The sequence below is a fragment of the Ranitomeya imitator genome, chromosome 1 (assembly GCF_032444005.1).
Source record: "Ranitomeya imitator isolate aRanImi1 chromosome 1, aRanImi1.pri, whole genome shotgun sequence".
Lineage (NCBI taxonomy): Eukaryota > Metazoa > Chordata > Amphibia > Anura > Dendrobatidae > Ranitomeya > Ranitomeya imitator.
The window spans coordinates 766,909,951-766,928,865 of NC_091282.1; positions in this window are offsets into that span (position 1 = coordinate 766,909,951).

The window sequence follows — 18,915 nt, forward strand, 5'->3', positions numbered from 1 at the left end:
CACCCAGGACAACATCTGCAAAGAGTTTGTATGTTCTCTCCGTGTTTGCGTGGGTTTCCTCCGGGTACTCCGGTTTCCTCCCACATTCCAAAGACATACTGATAGGGATCCTAGATTGTGAGCCCCATCGGGGACAGTGATGATAATGTGTGCAACTTGTAAAGCGCTGCGGAATATGTTAGCGCTATATAAAAATAAAGATTATTATTATTATTATTATTTCGTAATGAGCTCTCCCTAGCGGTGGCTGTATAAATCTGTATGTAATGAGCTCCCCCTAGTGGTGGCTGTATAAATCTGTATGTAGTGAGTTTCCCTTAATGGTGACTGCAAGTAAATATTATTTTGAAAAAGTATTCTGAGCAGTTCAGTCCAAAGAACCAATTAAAAACATAACACCAAAACACCCTTCCCCATCAGGTGTAATCAAATATAATCCTCTATATATAACACTTTAAGTCTTACTCCAACAGAGTTCATATTTATCTGGGTGTTGCCTCACAGGCACCATGGTTATTTGCTTCAGACAAGTTGTGGGGACGCCCTCATTTTGTCTTCAAATATAGGATTCAATCCTTTAATTGACCACATACAGGCTTCTGGGTTTTACCTACTATTATCTGATATATATGTACTAGCTATTGAACCCGTTCTACGCCCGGGTGGCGAGCATCTATATTGGTATATGGTCTCCATCCTGGTATGTGCTGCTCCATCCTGCGTCCCCATCCTGTCATGTGCTGCTCCATCCTGCGCCCCCATCCTGTCATGTGCTGCACCCATCCTGCACCCCCATTCTGACATGTGCTACTCCCATCCTGCACCCCCATTCTGACATGTGCTGCTCCATCCTGCGTCCCCATCCTGTCATGTGCTGCACCCATCCTGCGCCCCCATCCTGCCATGTGTTGCACCCATCCTGCGCCCCCATTCTGACATGTGCTGCTCCCATCCTGCGCCCCCATTCTGACATGTGCTGCACCCATCCTGCGCCTCCATTCTGACATGTTCTGCACCCATCCTGCGCCTCCATTCTGTCATGTGCTGCTCCCATCCTGTGCCCCCGTTCTGTCATGTGCTGCTCCCATCCTGTGCCCCTGTTGTCATGTGCTGCTCCCATCCTGTGCCCCTGTTCTGTCATGTGCTGCTCCCATCCTGCGCCCGTTCTGTCATGTGCTGCTTCCATCCTGCACCCCCGTTCTGTCATGTGCTGCCCTATTCTGTCATGTGTGGCTCCCATCCTGCACCACCATTCTTTAATTTGCTTCTCCCATCCATATGCCCCATACGCTGCTCCATATAGGTTGATGGCCCCCATAAGATGCTCCATAGTATATGCCCCCGTACACTGCTCCATTATGGTTTATGGCCCCCATAAGATGCTCCATAGTGTATGCCCCCCCCCGTACACTGCTCCATAAAGGTTTATGGCCCCCATAAGATGCTCCACAGTGTATGCCCCCGTACACTGCTCCATAAAGGTTTATGGCCCCCATAAGACGCTCCAGTGTGTATGCCCCCCCATACACTGCTCCATAAAGGTTTATGGCCCCCATAAGACACTCCAGTTTGTATGCCCCCGTACACTGCTCCATAAAGGTTTATGGCCCCCATAAGATGCTCCATAATATATGCCCCCGTACACTGTTCCATTATGGTTGATGGCCCCATAAGATGCTCCACTGTATTATATGCCCCCATAAGACGCTCCATTGTATTATATGCCCCCCCATAAGATGCTCCATTGTATTATATGCCCCCCATAAGATGCTCCATTTTGGTTGATGGCCCCATAAGATGCTCCATAATATATGCCCCGTATGCTGCTGCCATATATATAAAAAAAAATATCATACTCACCTATCGTCGCTGGGCGCCGAGTGCTGGGGGGCCTGAGCAGGCAGGGACACCGGCGCGCTGTGGGGGTCAGGTGCTGGAGTCACCGCTAGCTCAGGCCCCCCAGCACTTGCTATACTCACCTGTCTGTCCCGTTCCACCGCTGCGCGCCGCTATCTTCCGGCTCCTCTGGCTGTGACTGTTCAGTCAGAGGGCGGCGCCGGCGCGCGTTAAGCGCATCATCGCGCCCTCTGAACTGGGAACGTCACAGCAGAGGACCCGGGAGACTGAGCCGCACGCAGCGCTGGAACGGGGGACAGGTGAATATACTTACCCTCCTGGCGGTCCCTGACTCTCCGGTGGAGATCTCGGTGTGCGTTCAGTGTTTACGCATACCGCGATCTCCTGGGAGCGTCACTCTGTGAGGCCCAGACTGCGCCGGCGCTTGCGCAGTCTATATAGGCTTCGGACAGAGTGATGCTCCCAGCGTTATATTATAGATATAGGTTGCTGTGTTTTGTATTAGAACATATTGATGCAATTTTCTTGCCTGTAGTAGTCTTTTATGGGCCCAGACTTACAGTGTTATATATAGAGGAGTATATTTGATTACACCTGATGGGGAAGGGTGTTTTGGTGTTATGTTTTTTATTGGTTTTATGTGATATATGTGTCCTTGCATGTTTACAATAACATTTTGATATTTCCTTCATCTTGTAGCAGGTGTGCACACATTTATGCATTGGCTTTTCTCCTTTTTCTGATATTGGCTCTTTCCATGCATGTTGTAACACCCTGATCTACGGTTTATTAGTAGAAATAAGAGATTTAATATATATATATTTATAGTCTTTTGTGATAGTGGTGCACCTAATATCTTACTTATTGGTTCAGTCCAAAGAGGCCGGTTTACTAATGGCCATATAGTGATAGGAGGATTCATCCCTAGGCTACATAGGTCTTTGTAAACTTATTAAAATTTTACTTATTAAAATTGAATTTAGTTAAATTTAATAAATTCTTTTTACAGAACGTCATCTTAAGTATGAAAAAGGCCTACAGGAAACTAAACCATTAGGAACAATTTAACTAAGGAGGGTTTAGATATTGAAAGATGGGTCAGTGACACTAAACAGAGCAAGGAAACCAAATTACCAACAGGAGAAAACCAAACAATTGCCGAGAAAGCATTTACCGTAAGTGTCCATTATACAAAATGAAATCACTTTTGGCACAAGTTCTAAATTTCACAAAAGCCCATGATACTAAATGCAGTGCCAGTGTTAGGTGATTGCAAACTGGTTAAATGCTTAGGGGCCAAAAAAACAAGACCCCCAGAGCTCCATTAGTCTAGTACAGGGCTCCGTTACACAAAGAAGTGTGCCCAACTCTGCGGGAGTATTATTAAGCAATATTAATTTTAAAGCACTGTATGGCAGTAATATTTGGACACCCAATGGAAGTTTTAGATGTGTACTGGATGTCAGTATTACAATGCAACATGTTAGTATCTGTGGATTCTACTCAGACAAATGTATGGATCACACCATTATGGCACTGTATAGCGGTATTACTTGATCACCAAATGGCAGTTTTAGAGCTGGCTACTGGTTGTCAGTATTATGAAGCAATATATGTTAGTATCTATGGATTCTATTATTAGGGCACTATATGGCAGGATTCAGGTACAGAATTAAAGATTAAATGGAGCATTGAATGTCGGTATTATGTGGCATTATAAAGCCAACGTATGGGAGAATGTAGGCACTATGCAAACAATATTTCCAGTAACTAACAGCAGGTAGAGATCTTGGAAATCAGAACACAAAATTGATCAGAAAGTAGCAGAACCTTTGTTTGGAGCAGTGAATGACACCTTGTAATTAATCATGAGCAACAGACCTCGTAACAGACGGAGCGCAGACTCCCCAGACACCAGAGGAAAATGTAACGCTTCACTTCAGGTTATTTTTACCCTCCATAACGGACTGTAGTCCTGATATTTACAGCTGCAGGTATTCAGCCTCCTACAAATCATATGGACTATGCTGAACATTGTGGAGGAGTGACAGCGAGGAGAGGGATCACAGACATCTGGAAAGTGTTCAGCTCATAGATGCTGGGATGTGTTTGACTCATTGAAAACTGATACAATCAATACCTGGCATTACACGGTTACTACAGACGGCGGCACTTTTCATGTTCTGTTTTATTAAACTCCTTTATGTGGAGAATTACAGAAAATCTATATTATACCAAATACTACACTTCTTCACTAATTAAATGAATGCAAAATACAATTTTTGCTTAGGAAATTGTCAAGAATTACTAGAATATTGCTGCCTATGTACAGGAATATAACTACTATAATACTGCTCCCCATGTACAAGAATATAACTACTATAATACTGCTCCTATGTACAAGAATATAACTACTATAATACTGCTCCTATGTACAAGAATATAACTATTATAATACTGCCCCCTATGTACGAGAATATAACTACTATAATACTGCTCCTATGTGCAAGAATATAACTACTATAATACTGCTCCTATGTACAATAATATAAGTACTATAATACTGCTCCTATGTACAAGAATATAACTATTATAATACTGCCCCTATGTACAAGAATATAACTACTATAATACTGCTCCTATGTACAATAATATAAGTACTATAATACTGCTCCTATGTACAAGAATATAACTATTATAATACTGCCCCTATGTACAAGAATATAACTACTATAATACTGCTCCTATGTACAAGAATATAACTATTATAATACTGCCCCCTATGTACGAGAATATAACTACTATAATACTGCTCCTATGTACAAGAATATAATTACGGTACTATAATACTGCCCCCTATGTACGAGAATATAACTATTATAATACTGCCCCCTATGTACGAGAATACACCATAACTACTATAATACTGCCCCTATGTACGAGAATATAACTATTATAATACTGCCCCCTATGTACGAGAATACACCATAACTACTATAATACTGCCCCTATGTACAAGAATATAACTATTATAATACTGCCCCTATGTACAAGAATATAACTATTATAATACTGCCCCCATTGTACGAGAATATAACTACTAGAATACTGCCCCTTTGTACAAGAATATAACTACTAACACTGCTTCTATGTACAAGAATATACAGTGGGGCAAAAAAGTATTTAGTCAGTCAGCAATAGTGCAAGTTCCACCACTTAAAAAGATGAGAGGCGTCTGTAATTTACATCATAGGTAGACCTCAACTATGGGAGACAAACTGAGAAAAAAAAATCCAGAAAATCACATTGTCTGTTTTTTTAACATTTTATTTGCATATTATGGTGGAAAATAAGTATTTGGTCAGAAACAAACAATCAAGATTTCTGGCTCTCACAGACCTGTAACTTCTTCTTTAACCCCTATCTGACCTCGGACGGGATAGTACGTCCGAGGTCAGATCCCCTGCTTTGATGCAGGGCTCCGCGGAGAGCCCGCATCAAAGCCGGGACATGTCAGCTGTTTTGAACAGCTGACATGTGCCCGCAATAGGTGCGGGCAGAATCGCGATCTGCCCGCACCTATTAACTATTTAAATGCCGCTGTCAATCGCAGACAGCGGCATTTAACTACCGCATCCGGCCGGGCGGCCGGAAATGATGTCATCGCCGACCCCGTCACATGATCGGGGGTCGGCGATGCGTCTCCATTGTAACCATAGAGGTCCTTGAGACCTCTATGGTTACTGATGAGCGGTGGCTGTGAGCTCACAGCACACCTCCATTTCTGCTACATAGCAGCGATCAGCAGATAGCTGCTATGTAGCAGAGCCGATCGCGTTGTGCCTGCTTCTAGCCTCCCATGGAGGCTATTGAAGCATGGCAAAAGTAAAAAAAAAAAAAAGTAAAAAAAAAATGTGAAAAAAATAAAAAAAAATATAAAAGTTTAAATCACCCCCCTTTCACCCCAATCAAAATAAATCAATAAAAAAAAAATCAAATCTACACATATTTGGTATCGCCGCGCTCAGAATCGCCCGATCTATCAATTAAAAAAAGCATTAACCTGATCGCTAAACGGCGTAGCGAGAAAAAAATTCGAAACGCCAGAATTACGTTTTTTAGGTCGCCGCGACATTGCATTAAAATGCAATAACGGGCGATCAAAAGAACGTATCTGCACCAAAATGCTATCATTAAAAACATCATCTCGGCACGCAAAAAATAAGCCCTCAACCGACCCCAGATCACAAAAAATGGAGACGCTACGAGTATCGGAAAATGGCGCAATTTTAATTTTATTTTTTTTAGCAAAGTTTGGAATTTTTTTTCACTACTTAGATAAAAAATCACCTAGTCATGTTAGGTGTCTATGAACTCGTACTGACCTGGAGAATCATAATGTCAAGTCAGTTTTAGCATTTAGTGAACCTAGCAAAAAAGCCAAACAAAAAACAAGTGTGGGATTGCACTTTTTTTGCAATTTCACCGCACTTGGAATTTTTTTCCCGTTTTCTAGTACACGACATGCTAAAACCAATGATGTCGTTCAAAAGTACAACTCGTCCCGCAAAAAATAAGCCCTCACATGGCCAAATTCACGGAAAAATAAAAAAGTTATGGCTCTGGGAAGGAGGGGAGTGAAAAACGAACACGGATAAATGAATAATCCCAAGGTCATGAAGGGGTTAAGAGTCTCCCCTTTCCTCCACTCATTACCTGTAGTAATGGCACCTGTTTAAACTTGTTATCAGTATTAAAAGACACCTGTGCACACCCTCAAACAGTCTGACTCCAAACTCCACTATGGTGAAGACCAAAGAGCTGTCAAAGAACACCAGAAACAAAATTGTAGCCCTGCACCAGGCTGGGAAGACTGAATCTGCAATAGCCAACCAGCTTGGAGTGAAGAAATCAACAGTGGGAGCAATAATTAGAAAATTGAAGACATACAAGACCACTGATAATCTCCCTCGATCTGGGGCTCCACGCAAAATCCCACCCCGTGGGGTCAGAATGATCACAAGAACGGTGAGCAAAAATCCCAGAACCACGCGGGGGGACCTAGTGAATGAACTGCAGAGAGCTGGGACCAATGTAACAAGGCCTACCATAAGTAACACTCTACGCCACCATGGACTCAGATCCTGCAGTGCCAGACGTGTCCCACTGCTTAAGCCAGTACATGTCCGGGCCCGTCTGAAGTTTGCTAGAGAGCATTTGGATGATCCAGAGGAGTTTTGGGAGAATGTCCTATGGTCTGATGAAACCAAACTGGAACTGTTTGGTAGAAACACAACTTGTCGTGTTTGGAGGAAAAAGAATACTGAGTTGCATCCATCAAACACCATACCTACTGTAAAGCATGGTGGTGGAAACATCATGCTTTGGGGCTGTTTCTCTGCAAAGGGGCCAGGACGACTGATCCGGGTACATGAAAGAATGAATGGGGCCATGTATCTTGAGATTTTGAGTGCAAACCTCCTTCCATCAGCAAGGGCATTGAAGATGAAACGTGGCTGGGTCTTTCAACATGACAATGATCCAAAGCACACCGCCAGGGCAACGAAGGAGTGGCTTCGTAAGAAGCATTTCAAGGTCCTGGAGTGGCCTAGCCAGTCTCCAGATCTCAACCCTATAGAAAACCTTTGGAGGGAGTTGAAAGTCCATGTTGCCAAGCGAAAAGCCAAAAACATCACTGCTCTAGAGGAGATCTGCATGGAAGAATGGGCCAACATACCAACAACAGTGTGTGGCAACCTTGTGAAGACTTACAGAAAACATAGTAACATAGTAACATAGTTAGTAAGGCCGAAAAAAGACATTTGTCCATCCAGTTCAGCCTATATTCCATCATAATAAGTACCCAGATCTACGTCCTTCTACAGAACCTAATAATTGTATGATACAATATTGTTCTGCTCCAGGAAGACATCCAGGCCTCTCTTGAACCCCTCGACTGAGTTCGCCATCACCACCTCCTCAGGCAAGCAATTCCAGATTCTCACTGCCCTAACAGTAAAGAATCCTCTTCTATGTTGGTGGAAAAACCTTCTCTCCTCCAGACGCAAAGAATGCCCCCTTGTGCCCGTCACCTTCCTTGGTATAAACAGATCCTCAGCGAGATATTTGTATTGTCCCCTTATATACTTATACATGGTTATTAGATCGCCCCTCAGTCGTCTTTTTTCTAGACTAAATAATCCTAATTTCGCTAATCTATCTGGGTATTGTAGTTCTCCCATCCCCTTTATTAATTTTGTTGCCCTCCTTTGTACTCTCTCTAGTTCCATTATATCCTTCCTGAGCACCGGTGCCCAAAACTGGACACAGTACTCCATGTGCGGTCTAACTAGGGATTTGTACAGAGGCAGTATAATGCTCTCATCATGTGTATCCAGACCTCTTTTAATGCACCCCATGATCCTGTTTGCCTTGGCAGCTGCTGCCTGGCACTGGCTGCTCCAGGTAAGTTTATCATTAACTAGGATCCCCAAGTCCTTCTCCCTGTCAGATTTACCCAGTGGTTTCCCGTTCAGTGTGTAATGGTGATATTGATTCCCTCTTCCCATGTGTATAACCTTACATTTATCATTGTTAAACCTCATCTGCCACCTTTCAGCCCAAGTTTCCAACTTATCCAGATCCATCTGTAGCAGAATACTATCTTCTCTTGTATTAACTGCTTTACATAGTTTTGTATCATCTGCAAATATCGATATTTTACTGTGTAAACCTTCTACCAGATCATTAATGAATATGTTGAAGAGAACAGGTCCCAATACTGACCCCTGCGGTACCCCACTGGTCACAGCGACCCAGTTAGAGACTATACCATTTATAACCACCCTCTGCTTTCTATCACTAAGCCAGTTACTAACCCATTTACACACATTTTCCCCCAGACCAAGCATTCTCATTTTGTGTACCAACCTCTTGTGCGGCACGGTATCAAACGCTTTGGAAAAATCGAGATATACCACGTCCAATGACTCACCGTGGTCCAGTCTATAGCTTACCTCTTCATAAAAACTGATTAGATTGGTTTGACAGGAGCGATTTCTCATAAACCCATGCTGATATGGAGTTAAACAGTTATTCTCATTGAGATAATCCAGAATAACATCCCTCAGAAACCCTTCAAATATTTTACCAACAATAGAGGTTAGACTTACTGGCCTATAATTTCCAGGTTCACTTTTAGAGCCCTTTTTGAATATTGGCACCACATTTGCTATGCGCCAGTTTGACCTCTGTCATTGCCAACAAAGGATATATTACAAAGTATTGAGATTAAATTTTGTTTCTGACCAAATACTTATTTTCCACCATAATATGCAAATAAAATGTTAAAAAAACAGACAATGTGATTTTCTGGATTTTTTTTTTCTCAGTTTGTCTCCCATAGCTGAGGTCTACGTATGATGTAAATTACAGACGCCTCTCATCTTTTTAAGTGGTGGAACTTGCACTATTGCTGACTGACTAAATACTTTTTTGCCCCACTGTAACTACTATAATACTGCTCCTATGTACAAGAATATAACTACTATAATACTGCCCCCTATGTACAAGAATATAACTACTAACACTGCTTCTATGTACAAGAATATAACTACTATAATACTGACCCCTATGTGCAAGAATATAACTACTATAATACTGCTCCTATGTACAAGAATATAACTACTATAATACTGCTCCTATGTACAAGAATATAACTACTATTAATACAAGAGAAGATAGTATTTTGCTACAGATGGATCTGGATAAGTTGGAAACTTGGGCTGAAAGGTGGCAGATGAGGTTTAACAATGATAAATGTAAGGTTATACACATGGGAAGAAGGAATCAATATCACCATTACACACTGAACGGGAAACCAATGGGTAAATCTGACAGGGAGAAGGACTTGGGGATCCTAGGTAATGACAAACTTACCTGGAGCAGCCAGTGACAGGCAGCAGCTGCCAAGGCAAACAGGATCATGAGGTGCATTAAGAGAGGTCTGGATACACATGATGAGAGCATTATACTGCCTCTGTACAAATCCCTAGTTAGACCGCACATGGAGTACTGTGTCCAGTTTTGGGCACCGGTGCTCAGGAAGGATATAATGGAACTAGAGAGAGTACAAAGGAGGGCAACAAAATTAATAAAGGGGATGGGAGAACTACAATACCCAGATAGATTAGCGAAATTAGGATTATTTAGTCTAGAAAAAAGACGACTGAGGGGCGATCTAATAACCATGTATAAGTATATAAGGGGACAATACAAATATCTCGCTGAGGATCTGTTTATACCAAGGAAGGTGACGGGCACAAGGGGGCATTCTTTGCGTCTGGAGGAGAGAAGGTTTTTCCACCAACATAGAAGAGGATTCTTTACTGTTAGGGCAGTGAGAATCTGATGTTTTTATCCCTGAGCTGCTTTTTGACTTCCATAAATCGAACTCGCTGCTTTTGAAGTTCCATAGAGAAGTCCGGGAAGATTGATATAGTGGCGTTATTGAATTTAATAGGGGCCTTCTGCCTTGCCAAGCGAAGAATTGCATCCCTGTCTCTGCAGTTAAGGAGACGTGCCAGAAAGGGTCGGGGCGGAGTTCCAGGAGGAAGAGGTCTCGTTGGGACCCTATGGGCCCTTTCCACAGAAAATGTTGAGGAGAATCCGTCTCCCAGGGAGGTTTTAAGCCAGTCCTCTAGAAATTGCTCAGGCTGCTGACCCTCCGAGCGTTCTGGTAGGCCAATAATTCGGATATTATTACGGCGCAGCCTGTTTTCCAGGTCATCTGCCTTTTGCTTCCAGGCATTCACAGAGCCAGCGGCCTTTGATAACTTAGCCTCCATTGGGGCAATGGTGTCCTCTATCTGAGACACCCTTGTTTCAACCTCTGAAATACGCCCTCTCATAGTTTGTATATCTTGTCGCAGACGGCCCACTTCAGTATGCACGTCTTCTATTTTCTCAGTGAGAGAGGACCTGGTGAGAGATATAGCCTGCATCAACTGCTCAGATGCTTGTTTAAGAGTCAGTTCGTCTTGTTCTCCCTCCTCATTGCTGTCAGAAAGACGATTTTTGCGTTGACTCTGCGTGGGATTATTTCTGAGAGAGCGTGTATTATCTGGGGCATCTTCTCTGGCATATTTCCTCAACTTGTCAGCAGCCCCCGCTCCTTTAGGATGATGCATGGTGATTGGCAGAAGATCCCCACCAAATGACCAAATTTATTATTATGGCAGTCTATTCTCCACTAGCAGACCGGACAGGGCCAAACACCGGGATGCACCCCCGAGAGGCAGCAAACCAAGCAAAGAGTCTCAGATATCTGCAAATGTATCAATTTAGGAGTTTGCCCAGGCACTGTGTCCCAGAGCAGCCACAGTTCCCCAGGAAGAACAGCAGGGAGGGGGGAACGATCCCTCCAAAGTAATGGTGCAAGCAGGGGTTTTGATAAGGGGAGTGCAGGGCCCAATTTTCCAGGGCGCACACCGCTCTGCCCCTTTTAGTGTTTCAGGCCGGTAGCTCACCTCCTGAATGCACCGCAGTCTTGCTATATAGCGCCTCTCTCCTTGCTGCTGGAGAGTGCGCTGTGGTAATGGCCGCCGTCTCCCAGGGCCCGCCCGCCGCTCCAGACCCGGCACCTGTCTCCTGCTCCTCGATGTTCCACAGCGTCCCCGCTGTATGTAAGTGCCTGCCGTGCTCCCCGGGGGATCCACCCGGCTTCAGCCGCCGCCGGCACTGCGTCCCGCCCGTCGGAGCCGCGCTTAAAGATGGCCGCCGCAGCCCAGGGACCTCGCCGCTCCTCCAGGCCGCCACAGATATCGGCTCTCCAGCGTTCCACCGCCGCCACCCGGGGGGGTCGCCGGTCTCCCGAGCTTTCAGAGCACCGCCTCAGCCGGTGCAGCTGCAGTTCAGGGGGATAAATGGCCGGATTCAGATCAGGATAATGGGAGCCTCCAAAAGGTGCGTCTTCTCTCTTGGCTTACATAGCCACGCCCCCGGGCAGTGAGAATCTGGAATTGCTTGCCTGAGGAGGTGGTGATGGCGAACTCAGTCGAGGGGTTCAAGAGAGGCCTGGATGTCTTCCTGGAGAAGAACAATATTGTATCATACAATTATTAGGTTCTGTAGAAGGACGTAGATCTGGGGATTTATTATGATGTAATATAGGCTGAACTGGATGGACAAATGTCTTTTTTCGGCCTTACTAACTATGTTACTATGTTACTATAATACTGCCCCTTTGTACAAGAATATATCTACTATAATAATGCTCCCATGTACAAGAATATAACTACTATAATACTGCCCCTATATACAAGAATATAACAAATATAATACTGCCCCTATGTACAAGAATATAACAAATATAATACTGCTCCTATGTACAAGAATATAACTACTATAACACTGCTTCTATGTACAAGAATATAACTACTATAATACTGCTCCTATGTACAAGAATATAACTACTATAACACTGCTCCTATGTACAAGAATATAACTACTATTATACTGCTCCTATGTACAAGAATATAACTACTATAACACTGCTTCTATGTACAAGAATATAACTACTATAATACTGCTCCTATGTACAAGAATATAACTACTATAACACTGCTCCTATGTAAAAGAATATAACTACTATAATACTGCTCCTATGTACAAGAATATAACTACTATAATACTGCTCCTATGTACAAGAATATAACTACTATAACACTGCTTCTGTGTACAAGAATATAACTACTAACACTGCTTCCATGTACAAGAATATAACTACTATAATACTGCCCCCTATGTACAAGAATATAACTACTAACACTGCTCCTATGTACAAGAATATAACTACTATAATACTGGCCCCTATGTACAAGAATATAACTACTATAATACTGCTCCTATGTACAAGAATATAACTACTATAATACTGCCCCCTATGTACAAGAATATAACTACTAACACTGCTTCTATGTACAAGAATATAACTACTATAATACTGCTTCTATGTACAAGAATATAACTACTATACTTCCCCCATGTACAAGAATATAGCTACTATAATACTGCTCCTATGGACAAGAATCTAACTACTATGATACTGGTCCTATGTACCAGAAAATAACTACTATAATACTGCTCCTATGGACAAGAATATAACTTCTATAATACTGCTTCTATGTACAAGAATATAACTACTATAATACTGCCCCTATGTACAAGAATATAACAAATATAATACTGCCCCTATGTACAAGAATAGAACAAATATAATACTGCCCCTATGTACAAGAATATAACTACTATAATACTGCCCCTATGTACAAGAATATAACTACTATAATACTGCTCCTATGTACAAAAATATAACTACTATAATACTGCTCCCTATGTACAAGAATAACTACTATAATACTGCTCCCTATGTACAAGAATATAACTACTATAATACTGCTCCTATGTACAAGAATATAACTGCTATAATACTGCTCCTATGTACAAGAATATAACTGCTATAATACTGCTCCTATGTACAAGAATATAACTGCTATAATACTGCCCCCATGTACAAGAATATAACTACTATAATACTGCTCCTATGTACAAGAATATAACTGTTATAATACTGCCCCTATGTACAAGAATATAACTATTATAATACTGCCCCCATGTACAAGAATAGAACTACTATAATACTACTCCCTATGTACAAGAATATAACTGCTATAATACTGCTCCTATGTACAAGAATATAACTACTATAATACTGCTCCTATGTACAAGAATATAACTGCTATAATACTGCCCCTATGTACAAGAATATAACTATTATAATACTGCTCCTATGTACAAGAATATAACTACTATAATACTGCTCCCTATGTACGAGAATATAACTACTATAATACTGCCCCCTATATATAAGAATATAACTACTATAATACTGCCCCCTATATATATGAATATAACTACTATAATACTGCTCCCTATGTACGAGAATATAACTACTATAATACTGCTCCTATGTACAAGAATATAACTACTATAATACTGCTCCCTATGTACAAGAATAACTACTATAATACTGCTCCCTATGTACAAGAATATAACTACTATAATACTGCTCCTATGTACAAGAATATAACTGCTATAATACTGCTCCTATGTACAAGAATATAACTGCTATAATACTGCTCCTATGTACAAGAATATAACTGCTATAATACTGCCCCCATGTACAAGAATATAACTACTATAATACTCCTCCTATGTACAAGAATATAACTGCTATAATACTGCCCCCATGTACAAGAATAGAACTACTATAATACTACTCCCTATGTACAAGAATATAACTGCTATAATACTGCTCCTTTGTACAAGAATATAACTACTATAATACTGCTCCTATGTACAAGAATATAACTGCTATAATACTGCCCCTATGTACAAGAATATAACTATTATAATACTGCTCCTATGTACAAGAATATAACTACTATAATACTGCCCCCTATATATAAGAATATAACAAATATAATACTGCCCCTATGTACAAGAATATAACAAATATAATACTGCCCCTATGTACAAGAATATAACTACTATAATACTGCCCCTATGTACAAGAATATAACTACTATAATACTGCTCCTATGTACAAGAATATAACTACTATAATACTGCTCCCTATGTACAAGAATAACTACTATAATACTGCTCCCTATGTACAAGAATATAACTACTATAATACTGCTCCTATGTACAAGAATATAACTGCTATAATACTGCTCCTATGTACAAGAATATAACTGCTATAATACTGCTCCTATGTACAAGAATATAACTGCTATAATACTGCCCCCATGTACAAGAATATAACTACTATAATACTGCTCCTATGTACAAGAATATAACTGCTATAATACTGCCCCCATGTACAAGAATAGAACTACTATAATACTACTCCCTATGTACAAGAATATAACTGCTATAATACTGCTCCTATGTACAAGAATATAACTACTATAATACTGCTCCTATGTACAAGAATATAACTGCTATAATACTGCCCCTATGTACAAGAATATAACTATTATAATACTGCTCCTATGTACAAGAATATAACTACTATAATACTGCTCCCTATGTACGAGAATATAACTACTATAATACTGCCCCCTATATATAAGAATATAACTACTATAATACTGCCCCCTATATATAAGAATATAACTACTATAATACTGCTCCCTATGTACGAGAATATAACTACTATAATACTGCTCCTATGTACAAGAATATAACTACTATAATACTGCCCCCTATATATAAGAATATAACTACTACCGTATAATACTGCCCCCTATATATAAGAATATAACTACTATAATACTGCCCCCTATATATAAGAATATAACTACTATAATACTGCCCCCTATATATAAGAATATAACTACTACCGTATAATACTGCCCCCTATATATAAGAATATAACTACTATAATACTGCCCCCTATATATAAGAATATAACTACTATAATACTGCCCCCTATAATATATAAGAATATAACTACTATAATACTGCCCCCTATATATAAGAATATAACTACTACCGTATAATACTGCCCCCTATATATAAGAATATAACTACTATAATACTGCCCCCTATATATAAGAATATAACTACTATAATACTGCCCCCTATAATATATAAGAATATAACTACTATAATACTGCCCCCTATATATAAGAATATAACTACTACCGTATAATACTGCCCCCTATATATAAGAATATAACTACTATAATACTGCCCCCTATATATAAGAATATAACTACTATAATACTGCCCCCTATATATAAGAATATAACTACTATAATACTGCACCTATGTACAAGAATATAACTACAATTACTATAATTAGTTTATACAGTTGTGGTTATGTATGAAGAGATCGGTGTTTCCAGTATCACTGCAGTACACATGGATTATAGGGAGTATATAATGAATTATCCCTAGATAAAGCCGTGTACATTTGGATATCAAGATGTTAAATCAATCAGAAATTTCGGTTTAAATCCTTATAAACATTTCTATGTTAACCCCTTCTCTGACCCCTCACTAAGAAATTGCGCCTTAGTGACTTAAGCAGTTGTTATAATAACGTTATAGAATTACATATATAATGGAAAACAGTGATAACATAGAATATGTCACCCCCGCACCCAGGGTAAAAAAGATAATAGAAACGTGATAAGGAGAAGCACATCTATCATCTTTGAGTGGGAGACACACAAGAGCTAAAATAAGTTTATAGGAGGTTTTATCTGGCATTATGTTACATGGGAAAAAGATTATGTATTGGTCTAGATAGGAAAAAATGTCTAATAGCAAAAAGATATTGAGCCTCCAGAAATAGCGCCAGCTCTGTTCACAGGATGCATGGTATTGCAGCTCAGAACTAGTGACGAGCTGCAATACCAGACACAACCCATGGGGGCAGTGAAGTCTTATTCACATATGGCAGTAATACAATGGAGAATACATATAAACAACACAACACTGCCCCCTTTGGACAAATAATATACTACACCATTCAAAAAAAGTTATTCTATAAATATGTTTGTCATCAGTTCTCCGGATTTATAGCTCACAACTGCCTGTCAGATGCTATGTCCGGATTATAGACCAACACCAAATGCCAGAACAGAAGACACAGACAAGCAGTGAGTGCAATGAAGATGAGATATGGAATCATCTGTGGCCACCAGTGATAATTAGCGTGTTCGGATAAGGTGAGCACGTTCGCTCATTACTAGTGGCCACCAATAGTCATGCCACCAGCAACCATTAGTGATGCCAATTAAATATGAGAACTTGAGTCATAATGTACCTCAAAATATAAATATTTATTAAGGGTAGATATTTACCACATAGACTAAATACCAATACATACAATAGGATATGATAAAATAGTGTGATCCCAAAAAAAGGAATAACAGTCACAGGGTGGATCAGGACAACATATTATGTTAAATAATTACATATACATGTAGAAAGCAGTGCACATAAGTAATGCAACTTAAACAGGTAGGACAATCAGTTAGTCACTTGTTTGTACCAAGACTAATCAGTTCCACCTATAACTATCACCATGTTTAGTGCTAGCATGCATTGCTAAAAACCATTACAATGTATCAGACATAAGTAGCATAGGTATGCATCAATAAATCAAGGGTTGATTACTAATGATGAGCGAATATACTCGTTATTCGAGATTTCCCGAGCACGCTCAGGGGTCCTCCGAGTATTTTTTAGTGCTCGGAGATTTAGTTTTTTCGCCGCAGCTGAATGATTTACCCCATTTTCAGACTATAAGACGCACCGAACTATAAGACGCACCCAGGTTTTAGAGGTGGAAAATAGGGGAAAAAATATTTGAAGCAAAAAAATGGGGTAAAATATTTAGTAACATAAATAACTATTATATGTGGTGTTATTATATATAATAGTATGTTATTATGTTGGAAGCTGCGGGTAGAAGATGGAGCTGCGTGACCAGTGTGGTGGCTGTAAAGTACTATATGAAGATGCTGGAGGGTGAGTATAAGAATGGGGGCACAGGGCTCATATTTAAAGCACCACTCCAGCACTCAAAATAACACTGGAGTGCTGCTTTAAGAACCCATGGGAGAACTATAACTCCCAGCATGTCCTGCAGATCCTATGGCATGCTGGGAGTTATAGTTCACCACAGAAGTGGCAGCCAGCCACACTATGGTGAGGTAAAGAGCTGGAGTATCCCATGACTGCACTATCCTCCCTCTTGTTGCCTCTCCACAGCACAGGTCATAAGAGGAAGCCTGCAGATTCTAGTGGGGAGTCTGAAGGACCTGTGATGACATCAAGAAGAGGGAGGGCTCTGTGCTGTCATGTGATGCTCCAGCCCGCCCACTTCTTGACATCACACAGGTCCTTATGTATCAGAATCCAGCATAGGCAGACAGGTATGCAGCGATCTTGTGTCTTCCCCTGCTGCTGCACCCTCCTCCACTGGACACAGATCTCCCCAGCTGCTGCAGGAATCCAGCGCTGGGGAAACCATGTGGATCCCTGTTTAAGTGAAGGGTATTCAATGGCTGCTCCCCACTCACTGCTCAGCTGACAGGTAGGGGGAAGCGGCTAATGAATATTCACTGCACTTTAGTCATCAGGACCAAGTGGTTTCCCCAGCACTGCAGCCAGGCAGCTGGGACATTTTTCTGCCTCCTGCAAGCGGGATCACAGTGCGATCCCACTGACCGTGGCCCCCCTCCCCACATGCTACATTCCGACCATAAGACGCACCCACACTTTCCTCCCAAATTTGGAGGAAAAAAAGTGCGTCTTATAGTCGGAAAAATATGGTACATCTGTTAGCCAGCATACGTACATGTGGGGGTTGCCTGGTTGCTAGGGAATCCCCACATGTACTTATGCTGGCTAACAGATGTAAATCATTCAGCTGCGGTGAGGAAAACTAAATCTCCGAGCACTAAAAAATACTCGTCGGACACCCGAGCGTGCTCGAGAAATCTCAAGTAACGAGTATATTCGCTCATCACTAATAATTACTCACATTGTGTCTCCTTGTCCACGACGTGACCGCAAACCCGATGCGTGTTTCGTGAGTATAAAGACTCGCTTCCTCAACGGTTTGCAGTCACATCATAGACAAGATGAGACACAATATGGGTAATTAGTAGTGACGAGCGAGTGTACTCGTTGCTCGGGTTTTCCCAATCACATTCAGGTGACCTCCGAGTATTTATGACTGCTCGGAGATTTAGTTTTCATCCGGCAGCTGAATGATTTACAGCTATTAGCCTGCTTGATTACATGTGGAGATTCCCTAGCAACCAGGCAACCCCCACATGTACTTAGCCTGGCTAATAGCTGTAAATCATTCAGCTGCTGGATGAAAACGAAACCTCCGAGCAGTCATAAATACTCGGAGGACACCCGGGCAATGAGTATATTCGCTCATCACTAGTAATTAACCCTTGATTTATT